General features: G+C 33.8%; 1 long non-coding RNA gene and 1 pseudogene across 9 annotated transcripts; both read left to right on the forward strand.

Annotated features, from left to right (window-relative positions):
- Window positions 1-9,459: 9,459 nt before the first annotated feature.
- On the forward strand, window positions 9,460-9,978 carry LOC147505846 (putative protein phosphatase 2C 66 pseudogene; annotated as a pseudogene).
- A 1,190-nt stretch (window positions 9,979-11,168) lies between these two features.
- Window positions 11,169-14,624, forward strand: LOC147505847 (uncharacterized). Of its 9 annotated transcripts, none has more exons than XR_015193495.1 (7): window positions 11,169-11,347; window positions 11,530-11,673; window positions 12,031-12,089; window positions 12,186-12,337; window positions 12,945-13,007; window positions 14,238-14,333; window positions 14,407-14,624. It is a non-coding gene; the product is annotated as an uncharacterized LOC147505847 (long non-coding RNA). The 9 variants fall into 9 exon arrangements; XR_015193496.1 differs by having other exon boundaries at window positions 14,238-14,324; XR_015193498.1 differs by having other exon boundaries at window positions 11,536-11,673; window positions 14,426-14,624.
- Window positions 14,625-15,385: the final 761 nt, after the last annotated feature.

A 15,385-nucleotide genomic window follows, 5' to 3' on the forward strand; every position in this document is an offset into this window, starting at 1 on the left:
CCATTCTAGAAGGGTACTGCAACGCTAATTGGATATCTGACACTAAAGACTCAAAGTCCACAAGTAGATGTCTTTACACTTGGAGGTGCAGCTATTTTGTGGAAATCCTCAAAACAAACGTGCATAGCGAGGTCCACTATGGAATTAGAATTCATAGCATTGGACAAGGCTGGAGAATAAGCAAAGTGGCTTCAAAATTTCTTAGAGGATATTCTAAACTGGGCTAAACCTATGCTAGCAGTGTGTATATACTATAATAGTCAATCTGCTATTGGTAGGGCACAAAGTAGCATGTATAACGGGAAGTCTCGACACAGCCATCGTAGACATAACACCGTTAGACAATTGCTCTCAACTGGAGTTATCTCAATTGACTATATAAGTTCAAAAGATAACATTGTGGATCCGCTTACAAAAGGTTTAACAAGAGAGCAAGTGGAAAGATTATCAAGGGGAATAAGCTTAAAGCCTTTGAGATAATCAACCAAGAGTCCTCATAATGAAAAAACCAACCTAGTTGATTGGAGATCCCAAGATCTAAGTTCAATAGGCCAACTGAATTATGTCTGTGACTTAATAAACATTGAAGAGTAATACTATACTCAAACCCATTCCTATATAAAACAGTGCATATCTGCCACGAGACCCAGGATAAATCAAACTTTTAATGATTTACTATATCTTGGAAAGTTATGTTATCCAAGTGGAGTATTGCAGGATACTCTTTATAGAAATCACTTATGTTAGTGCGAAGTGTTGCCATTTCTATGAGAATTTTAAAGTCAAATATCTCATAAGCACTATCTGAAACCAAGAAGGGTTCAAGGCCAAAATGAAAACAAACGTGAGAACCAACAGTATTCGAGAAGGTATTGCATGAAGATGATTGTCTAGGTTTATACAAACGGCTGATAGTTCAAGGACATTAATAATTGAAGTCTACTGATCATCCAATTAAATCTAATCGTCTTTCACTAAGGCAAGTTCAAGGCCTCCCATGCTACTGGACCTGATGCAGTATCTTTTCATTTGTAAAAGAACAAAAATTCGATGTTTATGATATAAGAAGCCAAATCTTCATTCATGTGGGGGATTGTTAGAAAAATAGATTTGCATAAATCCATTGAGATATAAATGAGTAATTTGTCTCCTAAGTTACCCCACTTGAGATTAAATGGGTTAAACTTGAAATAGTACGTAAAGGTGCACTGGTTCGAAACAGTGCATTATGCCGAAAAGGTGCGACCTTTCAAAATAGTGTTTTATGCCGAAAAGGTGCGACCTTTCGAAATAGGCACTAGTTCGTAACAGTGTTTTATGCCAAAATGGTGCGTCCTTTTGAAACATGTGACTTTTCAAAGAGGTACCTAACTTTTTCAAAGAGTCACTGTGCTATTTCAAAAAAACACTTCTCACCTATAAATAGTGGATGAATTTGGAGAGAAAGACACACCATATCACACATTTTCTGATCTTTCTCTTCTCCCTCTGTTCTTAGTCAAATACTATGTTGTGTTCGCTGATTCTATAAAATTGAAGTGCTAGCTTTTTATAAAATAAAATCCATTCTATCTTGGGAGACAATTTCCCATCAACCTTTAAGCACCGTGAGGGGGAAAATCTGTCTTAAGGACATAGTGGTTCTACACTAGGCTTGGATTTAACAAAGAAGTACAAGACACTTACAAGACAAAAGGTTTATACTGTTTGGTGATTGGTAAAGAGTAAGTACATTTAAGTTGTATATTCCTAACACTTCCTTCAAACTAAAGTTCATATCGACTACCCCACCACTACAGGCTGTTACCGGTCACTACAGACCACTACAGTCTAGTACCCCTCCACTACCGGCCACTATAGGCCGCTACCCCCGCCATTACAAGCCGCTACACTATCATATATGTCTACATAACTCCATAAGAGTACTATATACCTTGATAAGAGGTGCACTCTCACAAAATTAAACATAATTGTCAGAAAGGAGCAATAGCAGAGCGAACACACTATAACAATCGATCAATATAATTAACTCCTACACTCATCAAAAACCATTAATACTGAATAGTTGAGAATGCTCCCAGTAAACCATGTCAGCCCCCTTTTTTCTCTGAGGTGGACACCTAAGCTTTTACCAATGATTCGGCATAAAAAAAATGAAATGCACGCCCGTTTTTACTCTTTCGATTGTTCGACACGATAAGTTAAAGAAAAAAAATTCAAAAAGGAACAAAAAGGAAAGTCCAAAAGAAAAACCCTTCACGCCTCTTTCCCTCTCTCTCACCGAACAAAAACGATGGCTAAGAGAAGAGAAAGCTCTCACCACTTTCTCTGTCGTGCTTTTTCCGTCGTTACAAAACTCTCTCAAATTGGTTTCAATGTTGGTAAGTTTTTTTCTCCCTCTTCAAAACCCATTAATTTTCATATCTAAAGTCAAAGAAATAAACCAAAGTTTTGATTTTTATTATGCTTATTCTCATTTATTTGCCCTTGGCCCTGTTAGATATCCGTATCGGGCGTGTTAAGGTTTCTATTGGGATGAGGGTCACTCTTGCCAAATCCAGGAAGATCATATGTTATCAAGCAAACACCAAAATTCTGTAGCAAGGACTCTTTGTTTCCAATTATCCCTGTTTCAATAATAAATAAATGTGACACATTATTAAAAAACCTATTTTTACCTTTTACTGATTTTCAATCCACAGTTATCAATAGTAGAAATTTTCTTATTTATTTAGGTGTTACAGGCAATGTCGCATTACGGATATGAAATAGTTTAGACTCTTATCATGGATATTGAACCTGATGAGCATGTGAAAAGAGCAATGAATGAAATCATTGCAGGTTAGTGGCTTTACTCAATAAGTTGACAGCTTTGTTGAAAAGTTGATTTTTGTTAATTGTATGAGGTTCATGAAGTTAGATTGAGAAAAAAAAACTTCCTACTGTTGTTTCCAATTTAGTTTTACTATTTGACAACCTATAATAGCTAGTAGTATAGGTCCCAACCAATTCTACTGTAAAATGTGTATTGCATCCAAACAAACAAATGACAAGGAAACAAAGGAGTGAAGGACTAAAGTTTGAAAGGGATGAAAGAAAAATTAACAGGTATCATTCAATCGGGATCGGTGATCAAGCGTTTTGCACATGATCCAAGTACCGACCAAAGAAGGCGCGTAAGAGATTTTCTTGTAACTTATTGCTTATCTCAGTATATCTTCTTTCCCACCCTTTTTTTTTAGCTTTCCCATTATTGTTTTGATCTTTCTTAAACTTCTGTTGTTGGTGTATATTGATTATCCACTCCATCTGTTTTTCAGAAGGAAAGCTATGGAGTAGGGAATAAAGATGTTCTCTCGCACTCCTATATACATGATCAGTTACTTGAATAGAGGAGTAAACACAATACAGTGGACACCTTCTGCTGCTACAGCCATGGTCGCCAATGCCCCTATTGATTCCCTCCTTGAACCTTCTACCAAACGTGAGTTACTATCGTTCTTTTTTTTTATTATTTATTTGGTTTTTGTTTTAATCTTTCGTCCATTCTTAGGATGCAATGAGCTTATTCTCGAATGAAAATCATTGCTATGAATAATGGGTAATTTGTGTAATTACCTTGCAAAAACTCCTAATGGGTCTATAACATATTATGCTCAAAGATATTTGTCTCAGGTATCATTAGTACTTAAGTTTTGAGAACTTTGAAGGACTTTAATTCATTTTCTTCAGCCGGTGATGGCCACAAATAGGAAACAACACATCCAAGTTCCATTTGACAAGAGATGGTATGATCAAATATTGATGGCCTGAAATGTGTCCTTGATAATTTATGCCAAAGAAATTTGATTTTTGATGGGAGCAGAGAAACAATAACAATTTATTTTTGAGCTTCAAGAAACCTCAACTTCTTTGACAAAGAATGTTGTTACATAGAGCTCTTCTTTAATAGCGGTTGGATTTCAATTTGAACACTTTAATTGCTACTATATTAATTGGTTATATGTTTACATGTAGCAATGACTCGATTTCTTTACTAGGCGCAAAAAGGTCTTGCAAGATCTTACATTGTGTGTTGTAGCTTATTTTTTAGCATAGCATTTTTTTTCTTCTCTTTGAATACATGATAGAAAGAATACACAATTCTTGGATGCTTGGACCAGTTTGAACTATGAAACCTCCAATATATTACCTGTTTATATTGATTTTGCAGGCACATAAACATTCAATATGTACAGGGCTATCATTAACTGGATCCAGCATGGTTACGTTTTGACAAGTCTAACGTGCTTATTACTCTTGGAATTTGATTAAAGTAAGCTCTTGGTCATATGTTGCTTCTACTTTTTCTCTAATAATGTTTTCTTAGATGTCAAAATTATTATATATGCAGCATAAGCTATGGCGATGTCATTAATACCACCATATATAGTAATCAAGATTTCAAACAAGGAGTAAATTTTGCAGTGGTTGGAGCTATATCATTTGATCTTGCATTCTTTGAGGAGAAAGAAGTTCATGTCTACACTAACTTCTCTCTTGGAGTTCAAATTGAGTGGTTCAAACAACTTGGAACTTCTTTTTTTTCTTCTATCTTTTCTTAACAAGTAAACAAGTTGATAGAGTTGTTGGCTGAATTTGTTATGCCATTAAGAATTTGTCCAGTAGAGATATACAAAGAAGATGATACTAAAATGCTATTATCATGAATTAGTCTTTATGATCTATATGACAACTTGAATAGTGATATATAGAATGGCCGAATGGGTTTGAGTCTTTGTATAATGAAACTAGTTAAGCACAAACAATATATTATGCAATGAAAAACTTGAGTTGGTCTTCATGTTCCTATATTTTTTATGTCTACTTGATAGAAACAATTTTCCGCTGTAATGAATATATATATATGAAATGGTGTACAAAAGGCCTTATGAATCCAACATTATAAACTAGCACCTTAGTAAAGAGGCTTATTGCCGATTAAAGATGTTGGTCATAGTGAAAATCATTTAAAGAGGCCCATTGCTCATCAATCTATGAGCTTGAAGTTCAAGGCTTTTTTTTTAGGTATGAATTTGACTATCCCAGTAACGTCAACTTTTTTAGTGTATAGGTATAATACTTACTATAACTTATAATGCTAGAGTATCTCGTTTAGATGTTTGGTGATGATTTGAATTGCTTAATTTTTTTTGTAACTACACTTACATTCTCTTTGGAAAGATGATGTAGAGATGAAGACACTTACAAAGAATTATTTTGTTTTTTTGGGTGATTGTCTCAAATCATACATACCTTGGTCTGACAATAGCATATGTGAAGAGTCACTTTTAGGTGAAATTATTTGGACTTCTGATGGTGGGGAAAGGAGTAGGGGAAAGGAGCTAGGGAAAGGTAATTAGGTGAGCACTTTCCCTTTTCCTTCTTGGACATGATGGCTGTTTATATTTTTGTCATTTTTAGAAGTGTTGTTTTTTTCTTTTCTTTTTTTTTTTTTTGCAATCTTAGATAACCTTTGAAATATGCATTCAATATGAATCTCATCAAGTAGAATACAAGGTCTTGATTGAGCAGTACAAACAAAAAGTTAATGAAACACGGATATGTGATTACGTGGACATGATGGAAGTAGGATATGTTAAGTAGATTTTGACCTTCTTTCCCTATCAGTTCTACATTTAATTCTCCCCATTTCTATGTGTGGATAGAAAAGCTACCATGAATTATTTGGATACATTAAGAATTTATCAAGTTATTAGAACTCTTATATTTAGTTTTCTATAAGTTTTGATATGTATTGTATCTTCATTGTGCTCTAGGATGAATTGAGGTTTCTTAGACCTATGATTTCGTATGACATGGATATGGAGTAGGCTGGTACTAAAGAAAGCATAGAATATACAAGATCGACAGCTTATAAGGGGGAAGATAGCCATTGGCCACGACCAACTGTAGGGTCATTCTAGCTTCAAATCTTGACATCCAAATTGAACTGAAAATATAGTCGATCTACAAGTTCTTTAATTTGTATGGTCTGATTCAGGCGTTCCTTCCGCTTAATTGATGATTCTAACATAAGGTGTGACTGTGCATGAAAGAACCATCGCATAACCTTGCTAAATAACAAAAGGCCTCAAGACCATGTAATTTTTCTTCTTCCTCTTTTTTACCATCATCACATTCAATTTTCAGCGTTTAGGTTTCTATGTAAGAGATTGTTTGCAACCTTCTGCAACAATCTCTTAGATTATGGGCTTTGCTCAAATTGTTTGCACACCATGGTTACTATGTATTCTATTGGCAGATGTTTGAATAGACATTCTAGGTGTTGTTGTTATTAGTGTTGACTGCCAGGTTTAATTGACATGTACTTTCTCAAATTATTTGGCTATTTACAGTCTATGGAGTGTATTAATGTTCAATTTATGATTATTACGGTCTATTTACACGAAAAGAAGTTATTTTCATTGGGACATCTGTTCCATTTCCTTTTTTAGAAATCTGATTTTAAGCATCTAATGTTTTTAGGCTGCCACTCTAGAAACTTTACATTCTTAAATTTGTTTCTTTTCTTTGCAGCATTAATAACAAAATAGTCTCGAGTGAAATGTGAAATGTGAAATGACTCTGCCTTAAGTTGGAAGGTAACTGAATAGGAGTGAATTTCCAATGTGCAAGATCACTAGATTTATCAGGTCTTATTTTTTGAACATTAAATAACGGTCCTTAGTTGATGCTAATTAATTATTTTAGTTAGCACCTAGTTAATGTAATTTTTGTTTAGACTTTCATTTGGTTCCTCGAATTGATTTTATTGCACCTTGATAAAATCTTTGAATCTTTGTGTCTCTGGATTCATGTGTTTCACTTAAAGCTTTTCTTGGAACTAAACAATTTCGTAGCTCATTTTGATAGTCGGCAATCATACTAACAATTGTGATCATTTTGTAGTACATTACCGATACTAGCTTGGTATCTGTGTGATCAGTTAACTAAGCGGTGCACCCTATTTTGTTGCATTGTATTTACTTTGAATGGGAAGAGGATCAAAGATCGAATGTCTACCCAGAATGGGGTGAGTATACATTTATCAATCTTTTATTTTACTTTAAAAAAAAATGTTATTCATCAGACTTATTTATCATCACTAAACTATTTACCCGCCACATGTCAAATCCTGAATGTCGTAAACAGATATGCATGTCTAATGTTGATGTTGTGGATTTATGATGTAGCAGTTCAAAGGAGTGGAGAGTCCCCAATCTTATTCCAAGCACCATGGAAGTTTATTGAAGGTAAATTTCCTCAAAATAACTGGAGTTAGTTTTTGTTTAATCTAAAATGCCTAGATGAACTTAGCTTACAATTTTGTTATCATTTTTCATGTAATAATGGAAGCGATAGAAACCATTCTTGCCCTTTGTATAGAAAATGCAATGACTTTTGGTGTATATTGGTTTTAGTGGGACATTATTTGTCATCTTAGTTTATACAAGTAGAAGTTGGTTGTGTGAAGTTGCTCTTTAGATAAAGGAACCTATGAGAGCAACCTAGAAGGCTGGAACCTTTTGAAGTCCTTAGCATGTTCCCAATTTAGCTAATGCTTGAGTGTTCAAGAGAGTTGAATTATGAGGATTTTGTTACTTGACTCTATAATTAATCTCTTCTCTTATTAGATTTGTAATCCCTCATCATTTTAAAGATGATAATCTAATTTTGTTGATTTGGTATCTAGGTTTTAGTAGCATTAAAGCTTTTTGCCTCTTTTGGTATTTTAAATTGGTGTACAGTTATTGTGATTCGTAACTTCCAAAGTATATGAATCTAGTATGCAGGTACGTGTGATTGAATATTTGATTGAGAAACAAAATGGATGGATGAAGGTACATTTTTTTTCATCTTTTTTTGGGGTCTTTTTTAAAGTTTGGTATAGGTTTATTGAATGGATTTTTTCTGATACTTTTAACCCTATGATTTAGCATTCATATATGTTTGGTTATAAAAAAGAATACCAAAAGAGAAAAGAGAAAAACGCATGTCTTTTGTATACTCTTATTTTCTTTTTTTTCGAAGTGGGTATGCAAGAGATGAATACATGTATCATTCAATTACCGACAGTGATCAAAGAAAAAGTAAAAAACTATATTAACAAGTATTTGCAATACAACTTACATGATGAGTCTAACTATTATATTAGCAATAGAGGCTAATAGTCTCTAATATACACAAGTGAATCAATTTATAGCATATCGAATTCAAACATGGGGCCAACATGAACTCATGGGTTTGCTTTACCATTTGTAGGATCGGTCATTACCGCTTCGAAGAATATGAAGGTAAGCACCTAATTAAGCATTGAAACAAGACCATGTATAGGGAATTATGGTTCTTCCATAAGCAATACTAGAAACAATGGAGCGGGAACTATCTTTAGAGACAGTGACAATCAAATACTTTGTGTCAAGAGTTTATTTGATCGATTCAAATTGTGAAATCGTGTTTTTTTTTAATAGTCGGTTTTGGGTTTTTGTTGACATGGGAGATGAGAGAGAGAGAGAGAGAGAGAGAGAGAGAGAGCAAGGGGTTTTAGTTTTGGTGATTAAAGTCGGGATGGGTTTTTGTCTGGTTTTGTTCTAAGTAGAGGAAAGGTTGGTTTTTGTTTTGTTTGGGATCCATCGCGAACAATTGAAAAATTGAAAAGAGGGCGTGTATTTCAGTTTTTTCTGCTGAATCATTCTAAAAGCTAAGGTGTCCACCTCAGAGAAAAAAGGGGGCTGAGGTGGCTTCTTGGGAGAATTCTCAACTGTTCAGTATCATTGCCAACAACTATGAAGCTGAGTATTTGGCAATCGTATTAGTCAAATGTGTTGTGTAGAGCAACTGAAAGAACTTATGGATTGAGTGTGACTCTTGTATTGTACTTAGACTAAATGGAGATAAGCCCCCATGGAGTTAACAAGCTGGAGATTGACTCACATCTACAGATGATGTAGAGTCCTTTTAGGTTATATTTCAGATTATGTTGATTAGCGAGAATGCAGGTTGTGGGGTTCAGTGAAGAATGCAAGATGATTGGACACAAAACATATCATGGTTATTAATGCATATATTGTCAAGGAAGAGATGGTAAACGATTCATTGAATAAAATGTAAATTATGTAAGTCATGCCATCATCTTCGTAAATGTTGTTTGTTTCATTTTTGTACTACCATTACTGGTCATATTCTATGGTTAAAACTTGGTTTATAAATCAACATACGATTTTTATTTAGCTACCATGTTACACGTACTACCAGTTTGCAATTGATTCCTGTTATGATAGATAATATACATTTATATATATTTTCGTAGAGATAATAGTTGTCATGTAATCATCCTTGAAGGATTTTTTTTTCTTTGATTTTGTGCACTCCTTTATTGATCTAACAGTTGAAATAGAATTTTTGTATTTAATTTTCATGGAAAGTTGTGGATATAGTCGCCTCTCAGCCAGAGCTGTTGTAGATTGTGTTGTGCGAGGATGGAGACTCAAGTTTCCTACATCGAAAAGTGACTACTGTGTTATTATATGTATCTTTCTAGATAAGGCTTTTCCATCCAGTCAAGTTCAGGAGGTTGATTTGGATGAGAGGCTTGAGAAGGCAAACCCAACATTATCAGCTACAGAGGACAACGACATAACAAATGCGAAAGTGCAGGGTTCAAATTTCAGCAGTGGTTGGGGTTCAAGATCCTATATACTTCAACACATGAACACCCTTCGAAGCTCTAATAAGATTGTTCCTGTTTCTGATTTGATGAATGAAAAGCTTCCTGCGAGGAGCCAATCTACAAGGAGCCTTGCTGAGTTCATTTCAAGTACAGAAGACGAGGAGTGGTCTGCCCTAGAAGGTGTTACCCATGTGAATAATCTACTAAACATTCCCAGATTTCCGTCGAACAATAAAAGTGTTGCTAATTGGAAGAAGTGGTTCTGAATTGACCCTGATCCTATGCTCTCCTCACAAGCAAAGCTAGATCAATGACAGTTGAAGTTCATTCTTCCCCAAGAAAGTGCATGAGATAGCATTGAAGTGGCAAATGAACATTTTAATTTAAAGCTTCCTTGTATATGATGACTGATGCGTAGTGTGATCCGCCAAAGGTTGCATGCGTCTTTGAAACTTCATATGGTCTTTATTTTATCTTTATTTTAATTTTTGTGAGATGCACTCAGTTGAGTTTAACATCAAGTTTACTTACAGATGGAAGAGTTGAGGATGGAAAACAATGACTGAAACTGAGAAAAGTTGCAGGTGGAAGTAAATTTGCATTTAGAAATAGATAATTTCAGGTGGAAATGTTGAGGATGGATAGCAGTGTTGTTTTGTTGGAGTTTTTTTAAGATAGTTGTTCACAACAACATTCCTTTTACTTCATAAATTATTTTCTCAAAAGTGTTTTGATTTAGATTTTTAGTTCCTTCTTCAATCACTGTGATAACAATGTACCCTCTTCATATGTACATCGATATCTTCTTCAGTCTTTGTTTAGTCCCATGGGGCAAAATATTTTTTATGAATCAAGTACTTCAGTTTTGTGATTGAAATATTAAATGATAGTTTTATAGGAGTGGTTACCAAAACATGCCTACAAATTTCTAAAATAGAGGTACCTCACGTAATAAAAAAGAACACCAAAAATCACTGAAATAATACATTCTTGCAAACCAAACAAATGACAGTTGGATAATGGTCATCCAGAATTTTATGTTAGAGTTAATTGGTCTAAAACCTCCACATTTGTCAAAAATACGGATGGACACATGACATCAATTTGGAGGAAAAGAAAAAAGATTGGAAAGCACATATATAAGCCAATGTTATGAATATCATTATGAAGAAAAAAAAGTTAAGTTTACATTGCTCACTCTTCAAATTCAATAATATATAACATGTTCTATTTGAAGAATGAGATTATAGTTTAAAGATTGATAATCTATTTCCATATACTTTACCTTTACCTATGGTTTTTAATGTTTATTTTCTATTTCTACTCTATATAATACAAACAGTAGCAAGCACGGCAGGCAGTAGATACTCGATGAACAGTATTTTCACAGGGGCAATATGGTAGTTTATCTTACTATTGTGGGAGTATGTTAGTCTTTTCATTGTCTAAAACACTTGTCAGCCTTTTCTCTCCGCCCTCTCTCTCTACAGGATTGTTTATCTCTCTCTCTACTCGGTCTTTCTCTTCGTCTCCATAATTCTTAAACCAATCTCTCATTATTATTTGCATATAAATGGAGAGAAAAATAATTACCCCATTTCAATTTTGTGGAAAACGTTTACTCTCTAGATTTTGGTGAGTTTGTAGCTTTGGAATGAATTTTGATATGGAAGTGGGTGTAATGATTTTTGGGCAGTGATTTAGGCAATGTAAATATAACATTTTGAGCCTGATTCATCTTTAGGAGAAGATTTTCATTCAATAGAGCTTTGTTTCTTTGATTTAAACTTTTTTCCTTTGCACTTCTTTGCTTCAAGTTGTAGATCATGGAGCCACGCATGAAAATTAATGGTTCGGACTTTGGAGAAAGGATGAGAATTCATGGAGAAGGGAATCACAAAGTTGACGGGCATCCTAAGCCACAATTCAATCTTTGGTGGTCATCTTTGAATTTTCTGTTGGTAAGTTACACTCTCCCTAAAAGAGTGTATTATATTTTATTTATCAGCTTCGCCATTTGTTTTGAGAAAAATCATTATATAAGGTTCCTGATGGACATGAATATGTGCCTGCTATATGCTATATTTAGGAGCCACATTGGGTCAATGTATTTTTAGAGGATTTGTATCACTGCTAGCTGGTGCTCTAGGAGTTGGAGCTAATAACCTGTCAACTCTAGTTGTAGATGAAGGAGAAAGCATAGTCCTCTGCTTCCTTATTTTCATACTATGTAGAGTATAATCTAAACAAACTAATTGGTATAATAAACTCCTTGGGCTCTCATTAATATTTTCATAATTTGATGTTGTGTGTTTCAGCGACAGCAACAACATGCTCAAGATTCCTTCCAAGTATTAAAGCAATATATACGAATAAGGTTTGGTGTTAAATATTTATCTTTACCAAATAAATATATATACAGGTTGGGGATATTTATATTAACCTTTAGCTTGGTTTCCGTGTCCGTTACCAGGTTGATGAGATTTTAGAGCTGGCTCATCAGAGGCTATTAGCAGTCATTATCGGTTGAATGATCTGTGTCAACGTTTCTATTGTTATGGGCTAGTGAAGATCTTCACAAGCTGGTGGCGCTCAAGATAGAAAAGATTGCTGACTTCTTAAAAGGTTTGTCTTTACTATACCTCAGTGCTCAAACAAACATAAGCAATTTGTATGTTACATTATCCTTTTCTTTCACTACTAACACACAATAACAACGGTTTAACGGGATATAAAAGTGTTCTAAACACAAAGACAAATAGTGAAGCATTGGTAAGCCATTTTCTCACATATTAGTGGATTATAACTTCTCATAATGGGTGATGGTTCCCCCACCAACTTTGTGTTGATAACACCTTTGAAAATAGGAGTAATCAGTTATTTTCATGAGGTAGTGAATTAAAAAACCAAATCCACGCCCTCATTTTGAATTGTACGCCACCATAAATACCATTTAATTAGCAATTTAAAAACGTTAATTTTTTTTTTTGAAAAGACTTGCTTTCATCTAAACCCAAAATCTCCCCACTCTTCCGACTCCATAATCTCTCCATTGTCGATTATTGAAAATAATAGTAATAGAATTCTCTCTATTGCCATTTTTTTTTTTTTTTTTTTTTTTTTCAAAAGAAGAGATTCTATACAAGTAATGATTCTATACTGTTTTTTTTTTTTTTTTTTTTGGGGAGCTGTATATTAGTGTCCTTAAGTTGTGTTGAATTGGTTTTTCCAGTAGCTCAATACGATGGCAAGAGAAAATGGTACCAACGATCTGTGTGTGTCGTGAATTGTGATGGTATGTTGTTATCTATATGGTATCTTCTAATGTACCGTGTCCACTCTATGTGAAGCTATTTGATTTTTATGCCTATATGTTCTTTTAAATGATTACATCATGTTCGTGTTTAGTCTGCAAGCTATGGCTCGCCTTGTATTCTGCAAACACAAAATGACTGAAATCCACTTAAATACAAGTTGTTAGTCGATTGTGATGCTTCTTCTGAAAATGAGTTGACATTGCCATATACATGCTTTAATCTTGATGCCAATTGTATCTGGCTTAGATTTCTTATACTTAAACCATTCAAGCATATTTATTATTAACAGAGCTCAAATCATTTGTACAGCAAGGTTTGTCCATGCTTCATAGGGTCTACCCCAGCCCATACATCAGGACTTTAGACTTTCTAGATGCTTGTGTACCTACGTTTGTTGATGGAACTCTATAATGATGTGGAGAAAATTTGTTTGTCCATCTATGCATAAAAGATGTTGATCCTCATAGCTTCTTTTCATTTTCTTTTTCGCCACATTTGTAGAAGAAATACTTTGAGGGAGAGCTTTTTGTTTCTACACTGAACTTAGGTTTATGCTTTATTAGTCTTCAATATATGTTCATGTGGGTATATATATATCTTGGAAGTAAATTTATTTGTCCAAATTATTTTTCTGGTGGTGCGAGATTATTTCAACTGATACCTCAAGTTGCTCATTGCACGAAAAGTCTGTTTTATAAAAATTATATAAAGTGCAAGCAATATACATCTTCATGATTTAAGTAAGGGCCTGACCTCATGTTGAGTAATGAAATTAACTTTTGTTCATGTGAAATATCCATCGAGCATTATTTTCATCACAACGACTCTTAAAGTTTGAGCAATGTTGCAATCTTTTTGAGTGAGGGTATTGTGTTGTTTTCACATTCCAATAAAGGTGGGCATGGATTTTTTTTTTCGTTAAATTGTATGAGCATGGAATTTGAATTTAAGTTATTTGTTGGTGAGCTTATTTATATTGAAATCATATTACTGGTTAAGAATATTAGAAAAGCTTTGGAGAAGTGCCTATGCATTTGTTTTCACGGATGTTGAGAAGAGACATGGGCACCTATATGACGTGTGAATAACAAACAACCATGACACCAGAGTGTAATTATTATCTTTTCTATTGTCATCTTTGATTCTGTTTAGCGAACTTCTACACTGAATTGTATGAATGTTTCTTAATGAAGTTTGTGTCCTTCCAGATTGTTTGCATTATTGATTGCCCATTTTAAGAGAAATATGGATTGGGATGACTTGAAGGGAGACAACATTTAACAAACCAACTTTAGGTACTTCAGGTGAATTGAAATTCATTCCAAAGTGTTGCTTCATGTTTCCCTTCAGAAAATGGTATTTATTTATGGTGTTTAGACATTGCTTTCTTTGACAGACATATTCACTTCAAGGAGGAGCGCTTAATTGAATTTATCATGCCTATGTTGATTCTTATATTGTTCGTAGGGTATGTTAACTGAGGAGTGTACTGTCTCAAGTTCTTTTAACTTTATAAATGATTTTAGGACTTCTCAATTCTCAAATTAAAATAATTTTAAATATTATATTCAGTATGTGATATGCTGTTCTTTCTATTAACATGGTATAGAGTGAAAATTTTCGATTGATAATGTCGGTTACTATGAGTGCTGCCATGTACATCTTCTGCAAGGCTAGAATGGTTTATGTTGTGCGTGATCAATATATTGAATGTCAGAGTCCGAGTTATCTCTGAATAGCTTGGCTTAGAACTATCTTATTAACACGTTTTAGGATATGACAATGTTGATAAGGCATATAAGGTGTTATCTACTATCTATATACAAAAGCCGAGATTTTAAAAAGGATTTTCTCTCTCCTATGTGGCACTCTAATATGAGAGTTAGCATTTTCTCTATCTTATGTGGCACTCTAATATGAAAGTTAGCCTTTTCTCTATCCTATGTGGCAATGTAATATGAAAGATAGTATTTTCTAATAGCCTACAATCCCACGTACATGGAACCTCTTTGGAGAGTTTGAGTGTATTTCTAATTTTTTTATATATTTGATCAAATAAAAAAAAAATGTTAAAAAATAGGTGATCTGCAGAAGGTAATTTTCTATTACGAATCAAACACTTTTAGTGTTTCAATTCTTATATATTTGATCAAATAAAAAAAAATTGCTAAAAAATAGGTGATTTGTATAAATTAATTCTCTATTACAAATCATACAATTTTAGTGTCTATGATAAAGCACCGGCTTATTTTGAATATATTATTAACACAGTCTCAAAACTTAGTTCAAAACAATTATACAAAAAATAACATCACAAAATATATAATATAAAATGAAAAAAAAAAAATAATGGCAA

The sequence above is a fragment of the Coptis chinensis genome, chromosome 4, assembly GCF_015680905.1.
Source record: "Coptis chinensis isolate HL-2020 chromosome 4, ASM1568090v1, whole genome shotgun sequence".
In the NCBI taxonomy this organism is placed as follows: Eukaryota; Viridiplantae; Streptophyta; class Magnoliopsida; order Ranunculales; family Ranunculaceae; genus Coptis; species Coptis chinensis.